Source organism: Anneissia japonica, unplaced genomic scaffold, assembly GCF_011630105.1.
Source record: "Anneissia japonica isolate Jap-2015-1 unplaced genomic scaffold, ASM1163010v1 scaffold3845_len455572_cov173, whole genome shotgun sequence".
Classification (NCBI taxonomy): Eukaryota; Metazoa; Echinodermata; class Crinoidea; order Comatulida; family Comatulidae; genus Anneissia; species Anneissia japonica.
Window position 1 is genome coordinate 304,378 of NW_022728625.1, and position 10,760 is coordinate 315,137.

Sequence of the window (10,760 nt, forward strand, 5' to 3'; positions counted from 1 at the left end):
CATCGCTGCTCTCCTTATAGACCTATCCATTTTTACTTAGACTATCGTGTCTTTTTAATGAAATTTTATTGTATTGCTTTTATGATGATATGAGATGCTGAATAAAACAAAACAATTCTGTTTAATTATCTGTATTACATTTTACATTTTGTTGATTAAGCATCAATGATACTAAAAAATATATCAATTCCTTAGATTAGGTCTTCGTAAAGTAGTTGATTGATCAACTTAATTCTACAGCGGGGCAATAGGTCTTCCATACTCACACTTCTAGGCCTACACTAAACATCATTTCGTTTTTTTATGACGAGGTAATTTTAGTAACGCTCAACTTGTCAAGATGATGCTTTGATGATATTTTCCAGCTCGAATTAATTTCAGTTTCGCTTCCTTTAATTCTTCATATGTGTTTCTGTTTATTATAGGCCTTATGTAATTGTGTTAGGCATAACTCAAATTTCGCTTTCATCAAAATTGGTAGCAAAAGCTATAAAATGAATGCTTTTTAATAATATAGGCCCATCAAACTGAAAGAAAAAAAAACGTTTTATATTTCAAAATGCAAAAAAAAAAGCATAATTTGAGGACACGTTTCTTTTCGTGTTTTCACTTGTTTGTTTAACAACAAGATATACCATAGTTAATTTAATCATAGAGAGATTGCTTCAATTTGATAAGGCCCCATAAAAAATTATTAGTTTATCACGCCTTCCCTCTTCACTTTTAGGGAAATTCTGATTTTTTTTTCAATCAGTATTTGCTGTCTCTTATACACATCTAGATGTGTATAAGAGACAGGTGTGTGTGTGTGTGTGTGTGTGTGTGTGTGTGTGTCCCTAACCATTGATTTACTAGTGAACATCAGTAAAATGGGGGCGTAGTTAGCAAAAAGAAAAAAAAAAAAAACCTCCCTCCCGCATAAGTTTTTATTCTTTGATAAGGTGATAAACTGATATTTTTTTTATGGGCCTAACGACAGTATAAGTGTGTGCCTGTTCATCTAATGTAGGTCTGTGTTCATAATAGGACTTCTGGGTTTTTGTTTAAAAAGAGAGTTTCCCTTTGCACTTGCCCCAGTGTAAGGACACAAACTAGTCATCCACGGATAAAAACCCTTATCTTATTCGACTTCACTTCCCATCACAAATTCAGTTAATAAATGTGAATTATATTAGTTTATAATTTCTAATTATTTTACAGATTGATTTAAAAACTAGCCGGTAGAAGCAGTTCATAATTAGGCAAAATGCTGGCAGGCATGTCTAAAGTAGACTTAAGAAAATGTGAATAATATTGACTAAAACACCAGAGGCCATAGAAGTTGGGGGTAGAGAAAATTACTAATTTTTCACATTTCATTATTTTAGCTTTTTCCGTAAGCCACTAGGGATAAATACAACCACATCTGAATGTTTCAGTTCGATGAAACTTTGCATTTTTCGGTACATGATGCCTGATCTGTAGAAATATAAAAGCTCTATGATCAAAATTGTTAATACTAATTTCATTAAATTTAAGGCAAACTTTTGTATTTATTTGGATTATCCAATCCAATATACAGTAAAACCTCTTCTATGGGACACCCCAACCGGGATTTGAACCCTGGACCTTCTCTACCTTAACCAACTAGGCCATGAATATGATACGCCCACTTCAAAAGGAATGTTAACAAAGTAAATTATCAAATAAATACAATATGATGTTTTAGACCATTAACTGTAAAAAGTGATATTATAAATTTAATTAAAAGAGGCAATGCAATGCTCGAGAAGTAAAATCATCTGTAATGATAATAGGCATATATAATATATGTATACATAAATACATTTTGATAACATTAAGATAAACATATATACGTTCAAAGTAGGCAAATTTAAAATGATTGTTTATGTTAGCTCATCACATTTAGCATGCAGGATCATTTATTCACTCATGTAAACATTTATTCCTTTTTGATTGTGTACATAGGAATGTTAACAAAGTAAATTATCAAGTAAATACAATATGATGTTTAGTTCATTAACTGTAAAAAGTGATATGTACTGTACACACACATTTATTAAAAATATAATAAAATAGAACGGATATTTCGGTAACTCCTGTTATTTATCAAGGATCTATCGAAATATCTGTTCTATTTTATTATATTTTAATAAATTTGTTTTCCGCAAGTCAACCTATAATAATTGTATATCGTGTTTCCATTGGGAGGGGATAACTGGGGAGATCTTGTAGAAAGTGGCGTTGATCTCATATTTTGAGGACGCAATTCTACGATCAGGACAAGGCAGTTAAGATAAGAATCTTAGTGAATTGCCACTTGGTTTTATTAGCACTGTGACTGTGAGTTGATTTGTGTGGAATCTAAAAACACTACAGAATTCAATTATCTGTTAATCATATGATACCTAGTGCACCTGTAGTGAAATTACCCAACGATTATCAAAAATTAGCGCTTCATGCACTGACAGACCGTAGCGGCGTGTAACAACGATCAATGATTCAATTATTAGCCTAAATTGAGCGGTTCCTACCCCCTAGACACAGCGTCCATCGATGGGAGGGAGCTGGCTTTGCATGTTAAGGATACCAGATAGGTTACTGACATTTTGCTCGCAGCGAAGCTCACACCTTTCAAAATTTCATCAGCACACCAGGGGGCTCGATTCGAAAACAGAGCAAGGGTACAATTCGCAACTGCAATAACTGCTGGTAATTTGCAGCGATGAAGCGCAGAGCAACGCGTACGAAGAAAGGTTCAACAGCGAGTCCTCGCGCTGCTCCGCTGATCCGAGGGTCAGCGCTGTCCTGTTAGACCGCACAAGAGTCAGAAATAAGTTTGACACAAGCTGACTGTGTACACCCTAAAACAAACATCGCTTTAAGTCAGTGACTTGCAAAATCTTGATGACTACTGCCACCCTACATCACAAGCTTTGCACTTTTCGAGCCCTGCACCTGCTTATCTACTTTCAACATTAAAAATCTCATTTTCTATGCCGAGAAAGCAGTGTACCTTTTGACATAACACAGTATGCCTAGTTCAAATGTACAGGCTGTAAATTGTGAATTACTTTAGAACTTTGCCTGTGCTCTATGGCATAATCTGATCCGTGGGGAAAATTATACTTGTACCGGTGTTGAGGTCCTTTTATGGGTTAGAGGCTTCGTGCGTTCTGTTACGGAACTTTCAGATTCCAGAGTGTGGTATTACAATCCGATATTGAGCAAACTCATCATCCAACGGATTGTGGAAACATAGTTTATACCAATACCTTTTGATAGGACTCCTATTTTTCTTTGGTTTTATTATCAAAATGTGTTTCACAATAATGGTATTGGTATAACCTAGGCCTAGGTGTCCACAATCCGTTGGATGAACAAACTAACCGTAACTATTGGGGGCACATTTCTGTGTTTAAGATTTTGTGTCCATTCGTAATATCATATTTTTAATTTATTATCTTAAAATCATTATTATTAGTATAAACCTATTAAGTCTGATGATAATATCTTTATTCTAGATGTAGACCTAGATTTGGGCTTAGTATGATAAGAGAATCTGCTGGTAGATGGTAGTGTTGGTCAACCAATTTATCTTTTATGGATTAATAAAACTTAGGCGTATGCCTATCTGCCCATAGGCCTATAGTTTTCATGGGTTGCGCTAAAGCGCTTGAACATCAATTCTTATATAGTGCTGATGTAATATGCCTAAATACAGACGATTTAAACAAATATTTTGCTATTCGTTTTCATGCTTAATTTTCTTTGCGGTGCACTACAATACTACCTAGGCCTAATGTCCATCATGGAAATCTCATTAAGTAGCTAACATTTACACTCTATTATTATTGTGTTTTAGTAGTACTAAGCCTAATAGAGTAAGTAGAATTAAGTAGCAGCAACAGCGGACAAAAGCAGCAAGGCCTAAGAAAAAGTAAACATAAACTTAAAAGAAAAAATAACCTCGCCTTGGTTGTGCGAGTGGTTGCAGATTCGAATCCTGACACTTTTGCTCATACAACTGAAAAAGGATCTGTTAGTTGAGGCGATATACTTATTACGATTATGACATCGTATGTTATTATTCGAGTACTGTCCTGTTATCATTAAGCTTGTGTATCTATTTGTTTACATTTTAAAATAGATTAGGATCTATATAATATATATATAATATATATATATGTATATAGGCCTATATATATATATATATATATAGCCTATATATATGCATACATAAGCCCATATATGTATACATAAACTTATACATACACAATCACAATATATATATATATATATATATATATATATATATGTATATATATATATATATTTGTGTGTGTATTTATTTGTGTGTGTAGGCTTTAACCATTTGGACAGAATGGCCTCTTATTTATTATTGACAATATTTGTGAATATATTAGGAAATGTGTCGTTATCGTTATCAAGGTCTTGAATGACTTTAAAAATTATTATTATTTATGTAAGGCCTTCAGACTTCACAAGTGTTATTCTGGCAGATCTTGGCACTTATCAGAATATTATGTCTAAACGTGACGGAAAAGGAAAAACATGAAATCGATACTATCTATCTGAAACAGTTAATATCGTTCATACTTTCACTCTTGTACAGAACAGTGTGCTATGGTGTCATCTTCGATACTTGCTTGATGTTTTGTCAGGCTGTATTTAGTTAGATGTCCAGATGTCCGAAAAGCTCGGCTGTTGGTGGTCATCAGCTAAACTTAACTGGTCATCTCTTGATCATCTTGTTAATTTCCTACTGAGAACCAACCGTTTATTTGTTATCTCCCTACCGACTACTTTGTCAAAATATAATTTTTATTAACGTGAACAGTTTGTCATAAGTTAATATGCCCTACATGCCTACTCACTTCAACTAAACCGCAACCCAGGAGGTGTAGTTGTTGCAATTTATATAATTGCAACTTATTATAATAGGCCTACGTATGTAATTTACTCTATTGTTCATTAATCGTAATGTGACAGTAGAATTCAATCGAAGATGCGCATATTGTATCATTAATCACATTTTCCAATATCGGTCTATTGTAAATGTTATGTTAAATCTGGTGACGGTCTTTACAAAATGTCAACAATGGTTTTGATCACTTGAAACAGAAACCAAAATATGCTTAATAAGGTTGGAAAGAGAAGTCAAGAAAAACCTATTTTTAAAAGATCTGCTTATCAATAGATTACTGCAAAAGAGAAATGGTAAAATAGAAAAAAATGCAAAAGTTAGAATCAATAAATAAATTATATGACCTAACAATATTCTATAAAATTTCAAAAGTAATAGAGGCTTACAATTCGGCTTTATACTGAAATCTCAAAGTGCTCGAGGAAATTAACAAGATTACTAGCTCGTACAGTACGGTAACTTGCTTCTCTCCTAAGGGTCACATCGTGCCACCTAAACCAGTACCAACTTCTCTGGTTTGTCGACAACAGGGGCTATGGACCAGTAGGCCAACACCGATGTAACCCCCACTCGCCTCGAAATATGTACTGGATTCTTTAAAGTGTACATGAGCCAAATTGTGTATACTTGGCCTACGGTTAATAATAAAAGTTCTTAGGCGAGCGTGCCGTTCGAACCAGCGGCAGAGCTTATATACACACTTGTACAAAATACACAGAAACTAACATTAAAACACGAGCTCAAGAGATTCCTAACAAAAATCAACATCTAAACGTTATCATATTTTATTCCTTGTCATCCTTAAATCAATCAATTCACATAATGCTGCAGTTATTTGGGAACCTCAGCATTATCATTGTAAATTATTATAATGAAATACAACTTGTCTTAATAATATCAAGGTCATTTAGTGATCACTAATCCGACCATTCTATATTCGATGATGGACATTGCTATTGCTTCCTGTACAACCTTAGGTCGAATAAAGTAAGACTTGCATATAAAACCGCGTGTTGAACAACCATGATACTTTCAACTTTCCTATATTTTCGTGTCAAGTTGTGTCATTCACCTTAGTTTTGTGGCAGTTCTAATCCATTTTTAATTGCCATAAGTATAAGATTTATTAAATGAATTAATGATTGTCAGTACCGAATTGATTTGTTGCTAATTATTTCTCAAATAGATACTTTTTTATTTAATTTAACATGGTCTAAGCTTATGTGATCTTATGATTCTTGATAATTTATAATGCTGTTCTAGAAATAGATACTATATTACAATTTTCTGGGCAACATTTCTACTAGTATTTTTAGATGATATAACGTCTGTATCTCATCTTTTGTTGTCATGGTCTTCGTCTTAACAGCTTGTTGTACCTATATCGTATCATTATTTTGTAAAAAAAAAATCAAGCAATACAATATTGCTTTTCAAAACTTTGCAGTCAAAAATGAATATAAGCCTATATTTATTCATGTATATTTATTCATGTTTATTCTCGATATAATAGAAATGGATACCGTATAACAGTTTCTGGGCAACATTCTTATTAATATGGTGTTGTTTTAGAAATATAGAAATAATCGTCCGTTTATTTTCTGTTTTCGCTATGGTCTTCGTCTTAACAGCACGTCACATTTATTTTTGTTGTATTTAAATTATATTAGCAATTTTTTAAAGAAAAAGTTAAGGTCCACCCTGACCTGAAAAATGTGATACATTTTGATATAACTTCTTTCGATTTCATGATTTAATTTACATGACGTAGGCCTGTATCAGATGGTGACTTCTAGTTCCAGAATATCCCGTCTCTTGGGAATATATCTGTCTCTTATACACATCTAGATGTGTATAAAGGCCTTTGTATATATATATATATGATATAATAGAGATAAACTCTAAATTGTCTTCGAAATATATAGAAATAAATTCTAAACGTTAAAGATTTTAACCCGAGCTCTTATAGGCCTATGTATGTATGCAGTATATATAATGTTACAATATAGAGATATCCTCTTTTAATCGAATTTGAAGTCCAATTACAGTAGCTCATTCCGTACACTACTTTGCGCATGAGTAGCTAAATAGCACTAGTTCTCATTGCAGGGCAAATAACTGATTTCAATATTCAACCGAACGCCCTCTTCTATTAACAAGACGAGATTTTCGAAAAAGATACATTATTTATAAATAAATCATGGTACGATATAGAAATAACCTATAAACCTTTTTACTATTATAATATATAAATTTCGAACGTTCAACTGAACTTCGATATATATATATATATGTATATGTATATATATGTATATATATATATATATATATATGTGTGTGTGTGTATAGATAGGCCTATACAGATAGATAGATAGATAGATAGATAGATAGATAGATAGATAGATAGATAGATAGATAGATAGATAGATAGATAGATAGATAGATAGATAGATAGATAGATAGATAGATAGATAGATAGATAGATAGATTCTATTTGATCGAGACATAAGCCCAGGCCTACAACGAAGATTATCTACTACATCAGTTCGATATGAATTTATATATAGTGACCATATAATTATATAAATTCATATTGAATTATTTACTTATATATATACCTTGTTCTACCTTGATCTATTCACAGAATATCACTTGCTTACATTTAAGCCCTATAATACATATAGGCCTATATAGTGCATGGCCTACTTTAATATGAAAGTCCTGTACATATCGGCCAATATGTGCATGGCCTACATTATTTACTCTGTATGTTCAGTACGGTTCACTCTAAAGAAGAGAGCATCTTCTTATATTTATAGACATTTGCAGAAGACTACATTATATAAGGCTTAAATTATATCTAGGCATACAGTACGAACTTCATATCTGTTTAACACTTATTTCATTTCAATTTAATTTAATTACTGGAGTATCTGCATCCTACAATCCTGAAAAACAATACAGTAGAACTGTAGTCTAAATTTAATTACTGGACAACCGCCCCTGCGATCAGTTACAACAGTTAGAATATGCATCTTATAATATACTTTGAAAAAAAGTTATGATTTCTATTCTTATGCTTATGATTTTTTTTACATACTAATTGCTACTTATTTTCTATAATGTGACTAAGACATGCTACTAAGACATTGAAAACCATAGTTTCAGAAGTATTTTAACCAATTTATATATATATATATATATATATATAGGCTATATATATATCTATAGCTTATATATAGCCTATCCTGTATATATATATATATATATATTTATTTATTTGTTTGTATATATATATATATATATATATATTTATATATATATATATATTTATTTGTTTGTTTATGGATATATTGGTTAAAGTATTTTACAATTTTAACAAACCAGAAAACATAAAGCGTACAGGAAATGTATAATTAATTCCGGGCTGGAATTACATATTTTTAGATTTAGAATGCGAAAGACTTCCCGATGATGCTCATTGAACTCAAGTGCTTGTTGATAAATGCTAGAACTAGATATATTTTTATTTTCGAGCCTATGCAAGGAATACAAATATGTACTATATTTTTCAGAAAATATTATTTATCTTTTATATATGTTTTTTTTTTTTAAATGTCGTATTTTTCTAAACTGATCATTCGCATCACGTATAATGATAGAAGTTGATTGGCATTATTCGATCAAAATTCGAATTTGAGTAAAGACAAAATGTTTGTACCGTTTTGAGTTCCTATTTTTGTCTATCAAAATATCATTTAAAAAAAATTACAATAACACGAGTCTACAAAATATTGGACGAGACTTGTCACGTTGTAAAAGCAACACATATGAGAATTGATTATTCGAATTACGTTCGTGCAGTATAGTGAAAGGGACAGCTTTCACTATATTCAGTATGTTGAAGGTAAGTGGAACGTACCACTTTAGTGAGCGCGGACAAACGCTTGTATGTTCCCTAAATACAGTATAATGGAATAAAATACATTATAAAGTGACCATGGAAATCACTAAAATAAGTCAATATGTGACGAATAAGGAACGTCTACAAACTATCGTACATCCATCACAGCATTTTAGCATGTAGTGTAATCTATTTTTACGATATTCTTTACCAGTATCTTACCTGCTTTAACATTACAACCAAAATTAAAGTATACATAAACATTTTTGATTTTGCAAACCATTTTTTTTCTTGTGAAGTCTAACTAAAGCATTGTAGACCTATATGGTAACATAAAAAGTGTATGATTGCATTATAATTAGTCATAAAAATCTATTATTTTAAATATTGCATGTTTTTTTAATCAACATTTTCATGCATATGTGAAAGTGTACTGTTTGTACACTTGTGAAAACGTTGATAATTTTGAACGACCCCTTAAAGAGGAAGCAGTATTGAACATTATGCTTTAGAATATTCAGTTATGGCAATACTTGAAGCATTTGAAGACTGGGCTTCACAGAATTATTATTTTCTGGGTGGATCCATAGGGGACGATGGTCGTCGACGTCCGGTCCTCCCACCACCCTGAACATGAGCAGGGGCGGATTTAGAAGAGATGGGTCGGCCCCGGGTTGCCGCGTCTCCCCCTTTTGGTAAGTAAAACAAGAAAAATAATAAATGGATCGGCCAAAACGCCTCAGAGGTTATTTTTGGGCGTCTAGAAAACAGAAATTTCGCGGGAACATGCCCACGAACCCACTAGGGTGGTGGTATCTCTATCGGCCCCACTTTCGACCCCCTTTCGAACATCTCTGGATCCTGAGATCAATCTTGTAGATTGCCTTTTAGCTGGAAAAAAAGTGTTAATAGTCGGCAGCTTTTTTCTTCTTTAGGGGTGGGGGAGGGTCATACATGAGAATATTGCTTAGGCTAATATTATTGTTGGCTTTTAAATCGCTCAAAAGATGGGAAGGTGACAAAACAAAAGACGGTTTCCCAAGTCATTTAAACTTATTTTATTCATTCTTTCATTAAAACTTATTTCATTAATTTTGCAAGTATTCTGGACTTGCTCCAGTATCTCACAGCCTCGAGCAAGCCGGCCTTTTAAGTCATTATAAGGTATTCAGTCTACCATGTTCTGTCGGCCTATGCTTAAATATTTCCTTCAGCATTAAAAAATGGTGAATTTGGGCAAGAACAATTATTTTGTTAATTCACAAAAAATATCATCATTTTCATCATCATTATCATCATCATTGTCATCATCATTATCACATCATCATTGTCATCATTATCATCATTATTTTTATTATTATTTTTATTATTTTTCATTATTAACATTATTATTATTATTATTATTATTATTAATATTATTATAGGCCTGTAGGATAAAACAACGTCAGACATATACTTCAAATTGAATTTAATTAATAATTTTTCTAGATGAGAATAGCCGTAGGCTAAATGATAACAACGATGAGAATAACAGCAAGCTTTAAATGTTTTTGGAACAGTTCAATAAATAATATTATAATAATTATAAAATTACAAATGACATTTACAAAGAAGGAGGAATTTTCAGTCATGTAACACTTAACAAAATGCAAAAATAGATCTATACGATTGGTTTTTTTTTATTTCATTTTATTTTTACAGCATTATAATTACACCAACCAATCCTAAAGATTATGTACACTGATCTGGAAATCACACGGAAATAAACACAATATAATAATTCAAGATGGCAATGTAGGCTATGCCATGACAGAATCAGCGAAGTGCCTATACCAGTCTACTTCTGTCTACACGTGTAACAAACGATAAAAGACCTACTTTGGAAACATATCAGTATCAGACACATAC